General features: G+C 37.0%; 1 protein-coding gene across 2 annotated transcripts in view; it reads left to right on the top strand.

The window, feature by feature from the left end:
• Positions 1-19,373, top strand: part of LOC105195391 (pleckstrin homology domain-containing family G member 5) — a 139,922-nt gene that overhangs the window by 19,829 nt on the left and 100,720 nt on the right. The window contains exon 1 of one of the 2 annotated variants that reach the window (XM_011160772.3): positions 18,812-19,211. The exons of the other annotated variant lie outside the window; for it this stretch is intronic. The gene's annotated coding sequence lies outside the window, so the exon portion shown is untranslated. Of the gene's footprint in view, positions 1-18,811; positions 19,212-19,373 lie in introns of those variants that run through there. 2 annotated transcript variants of the gene reach the window in all.

Genomic DNA, 19,373 nt, shown 5'->3' with positions numbered 1-19,373 from the left:
AATTACCACGCGGCGAAGTCGTTGCAACAGCTATCACTGTCGCTATATATCACGCGACAAGAGAGAGCTTCGTCGGAAGAGAATCTATTTCATCTTCGGATTCCGAAGTACTAAACGCCGCGGAGAGTATAAACTATGCAGCTAGAACGATGTGATAATTAATGATGTGATAAAGGTGAATTGAACGCCGTTCTTGAATGCGTGCTCTCAAGCGCAGTAATTTGTGGCTTAGATAATGAAACCTACCATTAAAAATACTTAAATGATTCTTTTCTTTTAGCTGAATTAATAACGTAAAAGTACATAAGATCACTCTATCAGTTATGAACCAATAAATGACTTTTAATATTAAAATATTAAAATAATATTTCAGTATTTTTTTTAAACAGTCATTTATTTTATATAAGACTTTAAAATACAATTGCAAATTTATTGATTTTTTTAGATTTAATTTCCATACAGATTTGATTGAAATATCATTTTACATAAAAACGTAATTATATTAAACTGTTTTTATTTATTCATCCTATGTAAATTTATCATAATCATATTGCAATCACTGTCGCACTTCTGCGATATTTCACAGAAATTTATATCTAAAGTTTGATAGCATCGCGATGCTTCGTGTTCACTTTGTACAATCACGCAAATAATGATACGTGTTTCTGTTACGTTTTTGAAACAATTACGAGTATCGTATCTGCTATTTCTTTTTTTTTTAATTAATTTTAATCTGAAAATAAATGGAATCCCAAGTCTTTGCTTCCAAAAGACTCTTTCGCAGAACGTACAAAAGGCGGTAAAATAAACCTAGCCAAAAATGCGTAAGATTTTGTGTGTAAAAGGCTTCAGAAGAACATAAAAATTAACTTTACGTTTACTTTTGATGACGGTCGATAATTCCGCGAAAATGTTCTCGCTGAATCTCAGCCTTCTTTCTTATCGGCACGATCTCCTTCCCTTCATTCCGTTTCTCGATTCTCTTGATTTCATTGCCGCGGCAATTCAATTCCGGAGTTAATCGACGTAGGCACCGACGGAAACGAGGCTGGAGATCGGTTACGGAAGGGACGGGACTACGAAATAGTTGGGAGAACGTCGTTAGAGGAATTGGCCGGAAAGTTCTGTCAAAAATTTACGTTACAGGACCTTAGGAAAGATTTTTTTTGGTATCGATTTTCATTTTTAGCTTAATGTATTGTATAATCAAAAGAAACTTTAGAAACGTTTAACAGAAATGTGTATAAAAAAAAATTTCAGAAATGTGCGAGTTTTCAATTTGAACGAGAATAGTACCGACGTATATATTAATTTTTTACTGTTATTTTATCGTACAAAAAGATCACTTATTGTATCATTTAAATGACAAATAATATATTGGAATTTGTTTTTTTTTATAACGCTTTGATTATATTATCTATCGCGTGAGAGGCATGATCACTTTGATATCTTTTGATACTGGAAACCGTTCTCAATGTTACCTAAACCAGTAATGCTTGTGAGTTTATATTCATAATGCTGTTAACACTTCCACTAAAATTTATACTCATAAATAGAATTATATACGTAACCAATGCGATACATGGAGATAAATGTGACTCTGAAGGAATTCTGAGACTGTAGGCATATAAAGAAAAATATCGATTATATAGATAACCGATTGAATTTGGAACATCAAGTCTTAAAAGCGTGATTTTAAACTACTTGAATGCAATTTACATTTTGATAAAATGATGAATTTTGTAGGGATTGTATTTTAATTAAAAAAAAATTATATTGCATAAATAACGAAAAATTCTAATACGCTGAAGTCGTCTTGTTTTTAGGGAAATTAGAATAATTGATTTTAATACGTATTGAGAGATTGTACAATAAACACTCACAAATTTCCCGCGTCGTATTATATTCTCCGATAATTGAATTAGGAGGGAAAGTATAGCATGCATCGCGTGGCACGAGCTCGTACACACTGCAGAAGACCGTGGCCGGTTCGTAGTCGTGCAGATTAGCTCTGCGAATCGCGATCGGTACTTTCATCTACTTTGACGGATTAATTTAAATCCTCCTTTCCGAATAAATCACGCGCTCGGTAATCGCGAACACCGGCAAAATTGGCGCAAACGGTATTACTCCGCGTAAGCTTGACAGCGGTGAGACGCCGCGCGCCAATGGGTGGGCGATCTTTGGCGGACGGCGTGTTTTTTCGGGGACGAAGTTAATTTGTTTGCCGAAACGACGCGACGGATTCAGAATTTACGATCTCCGGTTATTTCATCGCCGCGCATTTCAGCCACGTGCGCAAACCCTGTTCCCGTTTAGAAATTTCAATTGATATATTTGCATTTTTTTTTTATGCAGAGACAAGGAAAAAGAAAGGGCGAGAGAAAAAGAGGAAGCTTTAAAAATCATTAGTCATCAATTTGCTGAAATTTTTATCACCGGTGTAACTTTTTATAATGGAATCTAGATTATTTTTTTATAATTTGAACGTATCTTATATATTCGTACACATTTTGATTAGATTACAATTATGAGCAATAAGTAAAATGCAGCGCGAGTGTTTGGATATTTGTAACGTAATAACATCCGATCGATCAAACAATTACAAGTGACAAGTAAGTGGAAGAGACATATATGTGGCTTCAACATCAATCTATTTACAGTAGATGTAATACCGAAATTGCAATCTATTTCTCTAATATTTGATCAAAATAGGACATTAACATTAATATTTTACTTGCTCTAACAAAAAATAATTAGCAATGGCACTTTGACTTTTAAAACCTGTACTCATCTCTTTAAACACACGTTAGAGACAGATATTTTTTAAAAGTTGAATTTAAACATTAAACGCCGTTCTGTGATTTATACACCTCCATATGTCGCATCTGGAACCACAATTATATGGGGTGAACCATTGTAATATGGACGATCAATCCCATAACGTCGGCATAATTTCGTACCATCGGGTCGCCCTACCGAAAATAAATTTCTAGCCGTGTCCATTTCCAAAAATTGTTCCGGGACTCCATCGTCCTCATTTTGAAAAACGACTCCCCAGATTTGATCGTAAAGTGGCTTGTCGCAGTTTATGACTATTCGCGTGAACGAGATTAACCTGACTCGAGGAATTGTTTTCGTTTTAAACTAGGAAACTTAGTTTGGTGATTTCTTGGTCGCGCGCGTCTCTACCCGCCCACCGATTGTCCTCTTAATCCGGCTTCATCTCGCTCGAGTAATCTGGGTTTCGAGCGGCTGAGTCGACCGCCTCGTCTCGCCTCGCCTTGCTTCTCGCCCTTTTAACCTCCTGCCTGGTTCGTTCTGGTCCAGCCAGCCAAAAACACGTCCAGGAATCTTCGTTACGCCACGTTCGCTTTGCTCACTTTTTTTGGAAGGGTATTTGTCACTATCCACGACTCTTGTCGAAAATCGTTGCTCTATTCGCGATAATTGAGCACCAGTCTGCTCAAGAGAGTGCAACGAAAGCAGTTTTTTTCTTTTTTAGAAAATTAGAAGTCGTAGAGAATGAAAGGACGCGCGGGAATTTTTTTAACGTAACAAGCTGATGATTTCGAGATTTTTTTCTCTCAATTATCGTTAATCGATCATTTTATCTCTATTCTATGTAACGTTTCTACACTTGTATTTTAAACGAATTAATTTTCTGCGTTGAAAAAAGATATTTTAGACACTATTTTTGAAATTCATAACGTCAATAAAATTTTTAATAACTTGATATTTTATAATGAAACGTCATATTTTAAAGGTTTCTATATTTTCTGCAGTATTCTGTGTTACGTACAATTTTAAAATTTTCCAAAATGTTTTAAATAAAATGAAAGAATAATCGATCAAAGAGTTATTTTTATACGGAAGAACGAAAGCAAAACTTTTGCAAAATTGAATACGGAATTTACGCTTCATTTTTCGAACCATATCTTTTTCTCGCGTATATACGAGTATATATTATAGAGACCGGATCTATTTCCTAACGCACGGCGAGCGAATAAAAGCGGGTGAAAGTAATGTAGAGATGTTAGTCACAAAATAGGTTTATTCAGGAAAAGAAAACAGATGTGTAAAAATACAGAATAATTATTCCGGAAAGGATTACACACACTTGCGGATACACGCGCTTACGCAACTCTGGCGTTCTCTAACTTATCGGGCGCTTGTCCTTCCTGGACGCCCTCTATACCGTCGCCCTTTGTCCGCTTTCCACAGTAATCTCGCTTAATACATTGTTATAAGACTTGTCATTATTCCAGCAACCCTCTTCGCAAACTCGTTCGTCTTCTCTCCCTATTTTCGGCGAATATTATCGGGCAGTTGCAGTCGAAGTTTGGCATATCGATCACGCCGCTTATGGGGAATAGGGCGTATAAGGTGGCACGTGTAACATCATCGATTTTCCGTATCAATAATCTTGAACGATTAGACCTCGTCACTTTTTTCTCCCTCTCATTTACGCACGCACGTGTGCGATAAGCTCAATCTCAAGTATAATTGTATAATTTGGATAATTGTATGATAATACATTATTCGCCACGATGCAGTGACGTTACGACATTGGACGTCGCTTTCGTCGTGTCGGCATCTGATTTCGATCGACGTGACCCGAAGCGTGCTGACTACAATCTTCCGTAATGGAAATAATCCCGGGAAGAGATCTCAACTCCCTCTTTTCCCTTGTCTTTTTCTCTCTTCTTCGAGATGAAACGTCTGTGATTTCGATACGAGGATAGCGCTAGGCCTTGGCGTGAGTATCGCCCGCCAAATTTCGTTTCTAGTACCGTGATCGATATTTGTACTTATATTCTCGTCCCAAGTATTCGTTATCTATATATTTGATGTTTTATTATTCCTCGTGATAATTTTGTCTTCATTATTCTCGTTGAAGAGGACTAGGATTTTTGGCATCGACTTTCCTATTGCTTTCAAGTTAAAAAAAAACTGAATCGCGAAATTCAAGTCATTAAAATGGAAATTATATAAAAATATATGAAAAATAGAGAGATAAAAAGTGAAATTTGAATAAACGTAATACATTTCGTATTAATTTTAATTATTCTCCAAAGAAAATTTTTGTAAAGCTTTTGTAAAGAAAATACTGTAAAAATGTTTACGTTTCTTTTATATAATCTTATTCGCAATTTACTTTCTGAATGACGGTTACATATACGAACGCATGTGAAAGTGTGGCACTATAGTTATTCGTTGTACTGTACTTGTTTTTATTGCAATGAAAGTTTTGGAATCCTGTAAGCAAGAAAAGAAACCGGGACGGAAGTATCGATCAGAATCGTGCGATATGAAACACAGGGTGACAGCACTTTGGCACTCCAGCACAAAAATGTTGTGGATGTTCTGACGTTTATCTTGAAAACGGACGAGGGACTCTTTTCCAATGCTTACCCTGTCGATTGGACGTCGACGAACATGACGACGATTACACACGCTCGAACAACATAAAGTGGCACCGTAATACCATTACGTGGTGCATCAATAGATCTACTCGATGTCGATCAACATTACGGGCTCTTTGCTGCGAGATGAGTGACACAAGTTGAACTGCGATCGCATATGTTAAACTTGACCATTGCGATAATCAAAATGTAACAAAATTTTATTTTACTCTTTTGATCCATTTTTGTATTAGTAAAATCACTTCCTCCTCCTCGGAGCATGCCCTGTGCATGTAACTTATGCACACTGAAGGAATATCAGATATCAGGAATAAGAATTAAAATTTTAGAATCAGTTTCCTTAATGAGTATTGAATGTAACGCACAATGGGTATTAATCACAACACAACTTATTATTTATCTATAGTGTTTATTGGGGAAATTGATTTTAAAATTCCAATTCCTGTTCCTAATATCTAACATTCCTTCATGACTGATGTGCAGAGCCTTAAAAATGCAACTTTGCAACCATAGTGATATTTATTTGAAGAAAATGCGAAGAACGATGCATCATCGCGAGGAAAGTACTGGGCCTGATATTCTCGACATCGGCATCCTCAAAGAAACTTACAAATGCTTTCCGTAATGTTGCCGTCAAATTTCCGTTTACTAGATTAATAACTTTTCGCGATCTCTCGCGGGAGCAAGGTATAACGGATATTACGGACACACTGACGATTAATAATATTCTTCCAAACTCGAATATTTAGACGTCCCCCCTTCCGTTTCACTCTCACGGCTAACAGCGTGCTTCGGGATTCGCGACAAAATCTTGACACCCTCTCCTAGCGCGTCTCAAAACATCATCGTCGAAAAAGTTTCATATAATCGCGTTACGTGCGCGCAGGTGCGGAAAAGTGCCTTGCCTCGCGAGTACATTGCTTGAGAATCCGGCGTGATAAATTTTATTTCTGGTCGTTCCACGTTCTGGCACTCACGAGAGAATGCCATTTCTTACTCCACTCTACCTTTTTATCTCATCTCTATTGTAGTTAATAATTACACTTGCACACGTTTCGAGTAGCATCCGCTGTATTTAATGCAGCCTTGTTTTGACGTAAAATGATCGAACAGTATAATTGCACTTTTATTACGTATTTTATTCATTACGATAAAGTATACAATATATAAATTTAATAAGTATAAATGAAACTTTAAAGACATTAAAAAAAGGAACAAATATATATTGGTATAGGCATTTAGTATTCACACGTGGTCGTTCTCTACACAAAGTAGATGTTTCACGAGCACACTGGCTGATTGCCAGATAGAGATTCGCTTTGGGGTTGAATCCGAAACGGATGTTGCCTGGATGATTAATGTGATGGTGCGCGTATTGACATTGGCTGGTCGCGCCATACTTGATGTATCGGTTATCTTCTCAATTTCGAGTCCATCTGCGCCTAGAATTACAAAAAAGAATTATTGTCGCACTTTAGCAATTTTTATTTTTTAAACGTGAATTCTAAACCTTTAATTTCAGATTTAGAGAACATATTAAATATGCCTAAATCTACATTGAAAAAAAAGAACATACTTGTTTTTGAGAATATCTTTATTTTCGAAATGTCAATAAATATTAAATTGAGACTGTAACGTTAAATAAGCGTTACTTGCAAGAAAAAATTTTATAGTTTTATCCAGAAAAAATATATCTTATTATTCAATGATAATTTTCGTGAAAATAATATCTTGAAATAATCAAGAATTGGAATTTTTTAAATATTATTATTATGAAATCATATTGTGCTTTTTAGGTGATCATTATAATATTGAAAAATTAAAAATATATTTTACTGAAATTTAAAATAATTAAATTCTTTAAAGAAGATTAACTTATATCCACAAGATTATTATTATTTTAATATAACTTCTTGCTTATATATGAAACAATAATTGTTAAATGGAATATATTAGTTATAATTTGAAACTAATGTTTTTCCTGTGTAATTATATATCTCCAGGAGTTAATCACTTGTATATTCAGGAAAATTGCAGTGGAACAAGAAATCTTTAGTCGGACATCGCGTCCCATATAATTAATCCGCAAAAATCTGTGGGTCAAGTCGATACATACGATACAACAGTATGCTTTTGTTTCTCTTTTCTCCGACATGAATATTTATAAGCATTATGTTTATTTATGAGCTCTCTGCGCGCAAATAATAAAACATGAAAATTTTTTATTGGCGCGCATCCTAATTTTGCATCGATACTTTGTAGGAGAACTACGATTTTAATTATTTATCTATTCAAGAGATTTTTTTATCCCCGATGTGTCACAGGTGACAACAATATCTCATTAGTCTTGTTTCCAAAATCCGTTTGACTTCAATATTAAAATCAGCACTTAAAAAACGGATACTTTTTCTGATTGATAAATGCCCGGAAAGAGTTTTTAGGGACACAATTGCGGAAGATAATCCATTCTAATTAACTAAAATTGGCGAAAGGAAGGTTCTCCCTGGGATAATAACTTTATAATAACTTCTTAGGTTGATTTTCGTAGAAATTCCGAGATGGTAGGGAAAAATGGGAGAAATATTATTTATGACGGTGTAATCTACTTTATTCTTGAAAGCGATTAGATTTTTCTTGAGGGAGGAAGATACGTCCCTGTTTCTCCCTTGGCGATATTTCACGATTTTATATTTCCGTTTCTTTTATTTTTTTCCGTGGGGCATTGCGTTTGTGCGTAAAAGCGGAACAGAGATAAAATAGACAGAAAGGAGGAGGATTATCGGCGTTCCCGCAGCAATTCAATCGCGGAATCGCGAGCCTTTTCCCTTCCCCCCCGCTTGTCACTCACGCAATCGTCTCGTTCCCTTCCTTTTTTTCCAATCTAAAATCAAATTCTCTCGACTACCGATATCCATAACGCACTAATCCCCAATATTTTAAATACGGTTACGCATCATTACCTTTTGACTTATGGGAGTTGGATGATATATTTCTATTCCGTTAAACGTTTTCTCCACAATTTAATATAGTATTTACAAGACGGGAGCGAATCGCCTTTTGCGTCTCTTTACGTTCTTAGAGCCTCTCCCATTTGTCTTACCCTTTTTATTGCTATAATCGAATCGGTTTTCGTGACGCAAGCCATAAATTTCCTTTAATTCAAGACTGTCTGTTCTCATTCTCACGATATGTAAGATGCGCAATAAGAAATTGTATGAACCGTTGTCTTGGTTTACACTATTCTCTTCATAATATCTACATTTAGAATTATTAAAAAAAAAACATATTTCCTAAATTATAAATATCAGTTATATCAATATTGACTTTTGAGATGCGACTTGCTCAAGTTTCATGAACCATTCTGTAGAGTTTGATCAAAAAGTGATTCTTCACGACGGAAGCTTTCTCGCCAAGATATAATCTTAGATATTCTAATTTTGACATTAGCCACGATAAGGCCGGAGAACGTTCACCAAATTGCAAGCAAACGGTGGAAAGCGCCTCGGCGAAAACGTCGTTATAACGTCGTCTGTGATACACGCGCGCCGTCCGTAGTAAAACGCTTTACCTTATGCTCTGGAGAAATGGACCATAAAGAACGGATAATAAGATCGCTGTAATGAATAACAACGAGAAACGGCGCAAGTATTTATCGTCCGGTAGTCGCGGAAAGCAATTTCTCCGCATCAAACGGTCGTCGCTCGTGCGCGTTGACGCCCCCGAATCTACGTGCTTCATTCGCCTCACGCGATTATCATGCGCTGCAAGAGCGTCAGCGCTGATTGCGGTGACCTATCAGATTTTAATTAAAACATTACCTCCCACAGTCTTCAGACTGAAAAGGTAAACATACGCTTGAAACGGCGCACGATGAACTCGCGTCGGTCGCGCGGTGCCATTTACGAAGATGAAATTTCTTAAGGGTTAAATTTCTTAATATAAACAGAAAAAGAATTAATATCAAACCAACAATCATTGTCTCATATATAAGCAAGGATATAAAATTTTCTTCAAAGAGTTACTTTAAATTTTAACAAAAAGTTTTTTATATTAATTTTTTTCTGTGTAGATTTACAATTCAATTCAACAATGTATATTGATTTCACATAATTTTTGTTTGCTTTGTCTTTGCGCATTTAAATCTTAAATCAATAGACCGTAGCTAAGAATTGTTTAGATACGATTTGAGAAACTGGTACGCATTTAAAAATTCTTCCCTGTTAAAAATGTAAAAGCCGTGGCGAAACGTCGCTGTCAATCGTACTCACATTGATCATAGATATTATAGAGACAAAATTTGATGCGGGATGATGCTCACAAAGAGACAAGGGCTGAAAAAGGATTTTCGCGAAAAACAAAAGACCTTGAGACCAGACGATTGGGTAGCAGTTTTCAAGTGTCTCAAAACTGTATGTCGGTACCTAGAGGGAGAAAAAAAGATGGAACGAATTTACTCTCTCTTTCTCTTTCTCTCTCTACCTCTCCGTTCCGAGAAGTCTTACACGCGAAATTTTTCGTGTATAATCGTTAATTAATATTTGATGGTCGCGCGCGCTCGTCGAATCCGCTGGCGATGTTAGTCCGGCTCTTTCGTCCCTGAGTAGCTATCAATCGGATAATGTCTCCCATAGCGTGCGCGTCGATCAATGATTATCGATTAGTGATTAGTCGTCGAGAATTGTGCGGAATTTTTGTGCCGCGTGACCTTAATTAGTATTTCATTAGCACGTTCGAGTACCCTCTATATTCGGAAGATGCGTTTTTCGACAATAAATCTCTACAGCCTGCCAGTCGCAGCCTTCCGTCAAATTTTCATTGAAGCAGCGTTGATTTCAGAATTATTAAAAAATTATTTGGATTTGAGTTATTGAAAGAACGAATATTTTGATTAATTTGAATATTGATTATGAAAAGAGCATTAAAAGGAATAAACGCGAATCGCGCTTCGACACGGCCAACAATGAATAAATCAACGTGGTTGGACGAAAGCTTTAATTAAAATCCAACGACGTTTGTCTCCCTATTTAAATAATTTCATTTTATCAAAGTAATTGGACGATGAGAGAAATTGAAAGAAGGGTCTATTATTATGTATAATATTACACAGAATCAATAATCATTATATCTTTGTGAGGATATTGATATCTTTATTTGAAATGGTACACAAGATGATCGTAAGACATAATCTGACCTATAAAAGTTTACATAAACAGTGGTACATCTTAAATTTAAAATGGTTGCAAAGAACACGTACGTATAAACGCTTCGCGTGTCACCTGGCGCAAGGCGCGACCGCGCCTCTTGATACGAAGAATATTGCAATATACAAAAGAAAAGGTATTTTTCGAAACTACCAGTCGATTGAGCTTCGAATATGACGAGACATAATATTGCAGGATAAAATATTCTTTAAGCGGTCTTTTAAAGCACTTTTGTACAAGATACTGTCGTAATAATTTTATTGCCACGTCGCAATAAATATTGAGTACAGTATAAAAATTTAATTATTGCGTTTTATCTCAAATGGGATTTTTCCTCTTCTCCTTTACTGCTGCAGTAATCATTTAACGTACATAACACGCATGCGAGCGAGTCGTTACATAAATCGACCATATGTTTATAACAGATGCGCGAGTATCGTTTTATATCTACAGTTTTAGATCGCGCGGGTTAAAGATCTCAAAAATAAGTGATCGCTACGTCTTGATCTCGCGAGAATCTCGCGATTAGCAGTATTCTTTCCTCTGTTGTCACTCCTTCGTAATCGAACGAAACAAAGTTCAGCGATATTGACGGAGTATATTGATTTCGAAATCTCCATCGCGGTCGACGGTCACACTGAGCGATTTGCGCATTTGACAAATTACTCGACGACATTGGCTTTTGTTATAAAATCGTCGTGCGTTACTTCAATCTACTTCTTTACCTAGCTATACGTTCTATCACACAACGTTTACGCCGTTATTTCGACGTGAGGCAAAATAATATGTTCATAAGCATAATAATCCGTAAGCCAAAGTCTTTGCCGTGAGTAATGGTCACCGGAAGTTCCGAGGACTCTGTCGGTCCAAACTTTACCTAACAGGACCAATTCGAATCAAGGCTGCATAGAAAAGGTCACCATCTACGAAAGGTCGAAACTCGCCAGCGACGAGACGGCAGAAACTCCCACCGTAATGATGCCGAAACGACGACGACCTACTTCGCAAACTCCAGCGAGGCTCGCGAAAGTCCTGTTTAAAGAGTGCGAGTATTTTGTCTAATCAAGAAGCAAACCGAATCAATCTCTCTCGTCTCGCCAGCATGGTTCGTCGGAAGTAGCAATTTCCACAAACTCAAATAAACTTGCTACTTTCGAACTTTCTTAAAACTGCATGAATCTTGACTTTGATTTTTTTTTTTTTTTTCAAATTATGAGAGATATTTCTACATTTGCGCCTCCAAGTTTTTTCTCCGCGCTCTTTAGGTATATCTCTTCGACGAGTTTGCGGTAGATCTTTACGGAAGGGAACTTGTATCAGGCGCAACTTTTTCATCAATTTTTTACGGTATACCCAAGTAACAGGAAGTAAATAAAGACCCCTATATGTGTTAACCATTTTCGTGATGGTACCTTTCTTCTCTCATTCCTTCTATTTAGCTTCCTTTTGAACCCACGCGATGTAAGGGCGGAAGGAAAACAGGAATGGAGAACAATGGGTGTGGGTTGACTAAATAGCGGGTGCCTTGTGCCTTGTATTTCTTGAGCCATTATATGACGGTAATAAATATTGAGTACAATTAAAGATAAAAATTTAGATACTGGGTTTTGAATGACGTTGTGTAATAGAAATGATATGCGATTGCAAGAAATGCTATAATAATCGTTTAATGAACAAACCAATTGATTTTCTTTAATGAATATGTTTTACAGAAAAATTCTGACCTCAATTTCAATGCAAAATCGCAGAGTCAAAAAGTGCACAAGTCTATAATTAAACAGCAAACGTAGAAAAATATACTTACAAAAATAAAAAAATATTGACTTTCAAGAAACTCAACGTGGCACAAGAATGCATGTACTTTCATATATTAAGTACCAACCGAAATTTAAAATACTCAAGATAAGAAGAAGTTTACTTCTATAATAGCTATAATCAAGAGTCGGTGAAAGGAATCGAGTTGATGATCCGGGAGAAGAGTCGCGAGATTTCCGCTAACGATGGAAAGAATGACTCGTCTTCACGGTCGTAGTTTCATACATGCACATTAGGCGTGCACGGTCGCGCACGATTGCAACGTCGGTCGATGTGTCATGCCCGCGCCCAGTCGATGTGTCATGCACATGTGTCTCTTTGTGAGTCTAAGGTGGGAACGTTCCACCTCTCACGAAGCCATCCGCCTTATAAGGGCGCCGTTGCACTTGAGACGACGCTGGATGCATATGCACGTGCAAAAATTAGGTTCCGTACGTACATGCGTTCGGCAATTTAAATTAATGAAAAAATTAATCGCGAATTTTTAATTTTCAACAATGTATGTAATTGATAGGTGAATTTTGATGGACAATTGGGTAATATCTATCTCATAGAAAGTCTAGGAAGTTGCGACACATTTGCGTAGAATAATTGGTATTGTTGTACAACCATGCGTGATTGCCGGGAAATAATTATATAGTATGAAATTGCTAATTAGTTTATGAATGATGAGAAAAATACGATGAATTGAAAGCGACAAAGGTAATGATAATAGACAGCCACAAAGTATGTAAGTAATGTCAGAGCTTTTAAATTGCGAAATAGCAGCTTTCACGATTTAATTATATGGAGAACGAACATTTAATATTTATCATACTCTGTTTAATTAACGATTTAATAAACGAGCTTCATTTAAATAGACTTTTGCTTTGAGATTTATTTATAAAAACGTCTAAAATAAAATTTTAAAATAGCATATAAAAGGAAAATGGCACCGAATTAAATTTTTGTTATTATAGATATAGATTATTTCCACGTCTTGAGAAACTTAAAAATAATAGACGTTTTCAATAATTTTTTATTTAATATAGCTTTTAATGTAAAAACTATTTGAATTCGAATTTATTCAATAAGATTAGATATATTTAGGTTAAACGTCTCATTTGTTTTGTGAGAAGTGCGTTACCATAATTCACGCTGTTAGTCTTAGATGCCTTAAGGAGGCCTCAGTTAAGGATGTCAAGGGAACTTATATACCATTTAGTAAAATCGCTTTTACGACTCTCTACCTGAATTGGTATTACGTGCAAACTTGGCAATTAATACAATTCTATCACTTCTCAGTGACCAATGTATTCTTAACATTACATTTTTTTTATGCTATGAATCTTTCCATATTTTGTATTCATATTTAAAATATTTATGTCATTGATTGTAATCATGTACACACACAAATTCAATCAGATACAAGTAAGTACATCTTTCGAAAAATATATTTGACTCAGCATGCAATAAAAAAGATAACAAAACTTTATTCATTATGTGACACTAAAAAAGTTCAAAAATGTGTCAAAGATTTGCGTTTATAATTTGAATAATCTTTTTCGAATGACTTTGTTTCTCATACATGTTTTTTAAAATATATTGCTTGAAAGGCCGATCGGAGGAAAAAGAAATACATATTTTGTTTTGAGATTATTGGATCTATTCGCGGTCAATGTCTCCGGTGAGACGGACCTGTCCGCCGAGTTTCGATAAATCGAGATCACATTTGCGCGGTTGACACGGTCATCTTAATATTTCGCGTCACGTTCGCTCTTTGTCGATCAGATCAACAGAAAGAGGAACCTACTCCACGTATCAAAGGAAATCTCGAGAAATATCCTTCACCTGAACGACCTCTTTAGACATCCTTAAGACGAACGTTTAACTCTCCCACACAACCAGACTATCGACGAACGGAATCGTATTATCCTCAAGATTTTCGTCACGAAATGCTTAAACGTCCAATCATACACGGAAAGAATAATTTTGCTGAAATACTCTTTGATCTAAAAATAATTATGTTGAATCATCAAAATATTATATTAGATGTTTAAGCTGGTTACTAGAATGTCAAAACTTTTTGCAGCTTTATCATCATGCTTGAATGTTTTGCATAATAATTTTTATAGTCCAACATAAAATTATTTTCTGATGTGTATTTAGTTAAATTTTTACATACTACAGTAACATTAATCTTTCCGTGTACTAGTTTTTTTTTTTAAATTGAATCATAAAACAATTAAATGATATTTAAATGCAACAAACATTTTACAAGTTGAGCACTCTCCTCGAAATAATTTATCTACACTGTTAAATATTAAAGAATCAAATTTAAATTTTTTGACTATTCAGCTTTAACAGCGCATAACGAAATTCTCATTCCCAATTCTTTTTCCCAATTTACGTTTCTACGAGAAAAAATCAGTCTTTGGTTTAATTAAATATGAATGAAACGTATTTTACTCATTTAATTAACGCAAAACGACAGCTTGCAGCGACGTTGCTGTCCATTTGAAAAGATTTCGTTCATCCTTTTGATCGAGACTCGAGACGAGCTCTCAAACCACAACGCCCGTGGGAATTTAACGTGCCGTCAGGGACTCATTACGCCATTTATTATGCGAGTTACGGGTGTAGCGCCGCGACGCGCGCGTTTCCCATGCAAATGTATCGCGACTAGCACGTAGAAACGAAACTTGGTGAACTTTCTGCGCGCGCGGCGGGCACGCGCGTCTCGTCCGGCGCGGAGCGGATAATCCGCTTACCGTCTCGTACCGTCTCGTGCCGGTCGGTTCTCCGCCGTTTATCTCGCGGCTTCGCGGCGAAAAAGGAGCGCGGCTCTCGACTTTCTTGCGATACGAGGATCCCGGAATGCGGTTCGGTTACGCGGGAGAACGATGCGAGTGCAATCTTTCATTTCTTGTGTCAGGAACAGGACGATAAAAATTATTTTTCATGCGGACCGGCTCCGGTGGATATAAATGGATGCGGTAACGAGTTTCTCTGCTTCTGCTTGCAAAAGTAACGATAGGAATTTGCGCGGCTCTTGTACGAACTCTTCCAAAATACACAAAATACACAGAGTGTTTGCTCATTAATTTATAGTTAATTAAAAAATCACAATCACGCGTGTTTTATTCAGTATAGTTGTACAAAATATTTTCAAGATTAAATTGTTTAAAGGCGAAATACTTTTGCGTTAAAATGTGAGCCGTATTATTTCAAGTTTGTACACGTTAAATTATTCTAATGCGACAAGACATCCTTTTTACATTAATGAAACATTTTTTGTCAAAAGCTCTTTCGCAGTTTCGACACGACACAGCTATCGTGTTATTATTCAAACTTTTTCATTACTATGTATAATTATACGTAAAAGAGAAAATTAAAAATCATACCCGCTCTCAAAGTAATAAACAGTGCTACGGGTGAATTAATGCAGCGCGTATGAGAAAAATGTATCGTACAAAAAATATCTCGAATGCGATTTCTCTTTCTCGTCCGGGTTAATAAAAATATAAAGGAAATTCCAAAGAGAGACGCAAGTGGATAAACAGAAGCGAGAAGCCACAGAGAAACCGCAAAGTACATAAGGTGATTAAAGATCTGCGCGAGCCTCGCATATCAAAGTCGAGTTTTACCATTTCCACGCCAAATCGCCGCTCTAATGGCAGGGATATTGTGCAAATTACCAGAAACTCTGCTCGCGATAGCAATCACCTGTCTCCGAGCACACCATGGAAACCGAGTTAGCGAGGTGTGAACGAGTAATTTATTTCCACGAGAGGAAATCGCCGCTAATTGCGAACGAAACCGGTAGCCGGGCTTTTATGGTTCCGCGGGTATATCAAAGATCCTTTGCCGCCGGTGATTGATTCGACCGGCATCATCAGCTTTCCTCTATTTCTAATGGAAACGATGTGACGATTTCCGTTGAGATAGCGCGCGCACTCGCGTATTTTATCACATTTTAACGCGCAGATTATTAAATTTCAGACGATGGTATGAAAAGTTGAAAGCCTGGGAAATAATTCGCGATTAAGTGGAAAAGTGAAATGAGACTGTTCAACCACTGGATAATTCACGCAAACTGTTATTACATATTTTATTCGGCGCGGTCGAACGTTAATGCAAGCTTCATTTGCGCAGAAGAGCGGTTCGACGATTGTAGATATCAATGTACCTATATTACGTTCGAGGAATCCGTGGTGAAAGTAAATATTTGGAAATTAGTGTGCTCGTAAATGTTTAAAAATTGTTTCTTATTCTTAGAAGAATAATTATTAATAAGAGGATTATTTTTTTTTTTTAACATACGGTCAGAAATTTTCTGTTAAATAATCAAGCGTCGATTAACCAAACTGTGATATTGATTTGGACATTTAAATTTCCGATGTGAAACGTATTTACCTCTAATATTTTTTCTCAAAACGTTGTTAGTTTCAAGAGCATTCGCAGCTTCGATAACTTTTCCTTGACGTGTCAGTCTAAGCCTCGACACCTGTACTGTGTCGCCGGGACACGACGTCGCGCCAACAAATTTATTTCTGCTCCTCGCGCGGCTTCGTGCGTATAATTTTAAGTATTCGAACACTAGGAAGAGAATTACGTGGATATCACATTGACTAATGCATTACTCTAATTTATTATATCCAACTCGAAATTATTTCTCGCCGCAATGAAACTTATTATTTTGCGATCAATCCCTGATGTAATTTAACGACGTAATAATTGCTTTCTTAGACGTCGCCATTGAAACGCGCATTAATTATTCCGATGTCGAGGAAATGTTTATTATATTTCTAATACTGCATTTAAAGATGATAGACTTTATTGAGACTCCAGTGCGACAAAGTACTCGCGTGCTAAAAACTTTGTGAGCGCTCCTTGAAAAGTCGCATGAAAGAAGACGAAAGAACTTCTCGTCTACTGAATTTCGTCTTAGAGTCGGATACGCGGTGGGTTTTAAGTAGACTTTACAAGCGCTTGGAAAATTTATGGTTTCCGCCGGCTTTCCTCCTGTTCCCTCCTTCTCAAGTCCTCGACTCGTAAAATCAAACGCTTCTAATTGAATACGAAACCTAATTGAATACCTTCGAGCTTCCGAACTCGAAGAAGAGAAAAACGCGTCACGTATGTACGCACGCACGATCGCAAGGCGCGATGTTTTAAACGCGTTAGTGATTTGTAAGTCACAACGTTATTCGAACTTGAATTAATTAAGGATGAGAATCCTGATATCTTACTGCGCAAACAGGACAATTTTCCAAGCAATTAACGTAGCGCGACTGGATCAACAGTGCGCAAATCACGAATTACAGCTGGCTGCTTAACTTTGGAACTTGATTTACCGTTACGATTTGCGATCTCGTGATTTGCTGTATCCTGTGTATGAACGATAAATTAGACGAACGTTTTAACAAGCATAGCCGCGAGGAAGAGTTACGCTAAATATACGTTACATACGTATATATTGCAACAGCCTCGTAGTAAAAGACGCGTTTAAATGTATTTTGCATTTTTTACTTCTTTACCTGGAAAGAATGGTTCAGGTACATTAAAAAACATTTAATGTTACAGATACATTAAATTTACTGTATTTTGATTTCATGACATTTTTAATAATTTCTTTCAAAATTTAGCTGGATTATACAGATCTGAAAATAATTTTGTTAAATCATTAAAATAATTATGTAGGATAGTCAAGCCGATTGCTAGAATGTCAAAACTTTTTGTAATACCGCTCATTATCCTTGAACATCCCTCGTAATTATTTTCATGGCCCAACAAAATTATTTTCAGATTTATATTTATTCAAAGTTTTTAGATATATATTTAAAGAAAATGATTCTTTTCGCGTATATAAATATTAATATAACATCGTTCCACCGTTTGTCAAAGAAGAATCTCCGAGGTGCACGTGAACAAACTTATTTCTTACTTTTTTCCTATAATGCTCTCTTTTTCACATTGCATCTCTGCGCTGCATCTCTTATACATTTGCAGTGCTTACTTCTTCTTCTTCGTCTCGAAAAAGAAGTCTTTTACCTTGAGCCTGCACTTTAGGAGACCCACTCACGGAGTTTGCTGAGATGCCGTACCAGACAGCACTGAGTCGGCAATGACTCAGTCGTAATCGTTTCGCCAATTTCGTGTAACCACACTGCAGCTATAATTGAGCGCCACTGCGGTTGTGCCCCTCTCCACATCGCGAAGCGTGTCTTGTCCTCGTCGACGGCTCGCATTCGCGTTTTTCTCTCCCGCTCGTGCCTACTCTCACGTGCTTCTTTCTCTCTCTCTCTCTCTCTCTCTCTCTCTCTCTCTCTTTCTCTCTCTCCCTCTCTCCGTCTCTCCCTCCGCGACTAGCAGAAACCGCTTATCGAACCTCGCCTCACCTGTCTCCTTAATTTCTTGCTTAGTCCGCCGTCGCAAGCAATTTTTGCGCTCACGCGACGAGCCGCTCGCCCGTAACCGGAAGCGCAGGGGGAGCGAGGAGTCGTAATCGGGGAAGGATCCGCTGTCGCGCGTGTAACAACGAAATGTTTCACCGACAGATACGGACTGGCGGATCCGCGAGATGCGATCTGCGAGATGCGAGATTCGATTATCTCTCGCGCGTTTAGCGATTTGCGCTCTCGATTATCACGGAAAATCTGAGTCTGGCAGCCTAGTGGGAGCTGGGGAATACACGTAGAAGAGAAGTGCGACACGAGTGCGGAAGTGAAATCGTTCTGTTGGTGTTGTCAAGTGTGTTGTCGCAAAAGTGAAGTGAATTAGAGTCGAAGTAATTGATTAAATTGATCTTAATATCTTCGTTATCTAATCAAAGTGATTTTAAGATTTCTCATTTTTAAATCCATTAAATTAACTTTAACGCGTATGTTGTATCTCGCTGTATCGAAATGAGTACGAGCATTGCTGTCACAGAGTGAGATCAATCTACGTA

This window comes from Solenopsis invicta, chromosome 15, assembly GCF_016802725.1.
Source record: "Solenopsis invicta isolate M01_SB chromosome 15, UNIL_Sinv_3.0, whole genome shotgun sequence".
Classification (NCBI taxonomy): domain Eukaryota; kingdom Metazoa; phylum Arthropoda; class Insecta; order Hymenoptera; family Formicidae; genus Solenopsis; species Solenopsis invicta.
The sequence above is the reverse complement of the archived record's forward strand: the minus strand, read 5'-3'. Positions and strand labels throughout refer to the sequence as shown.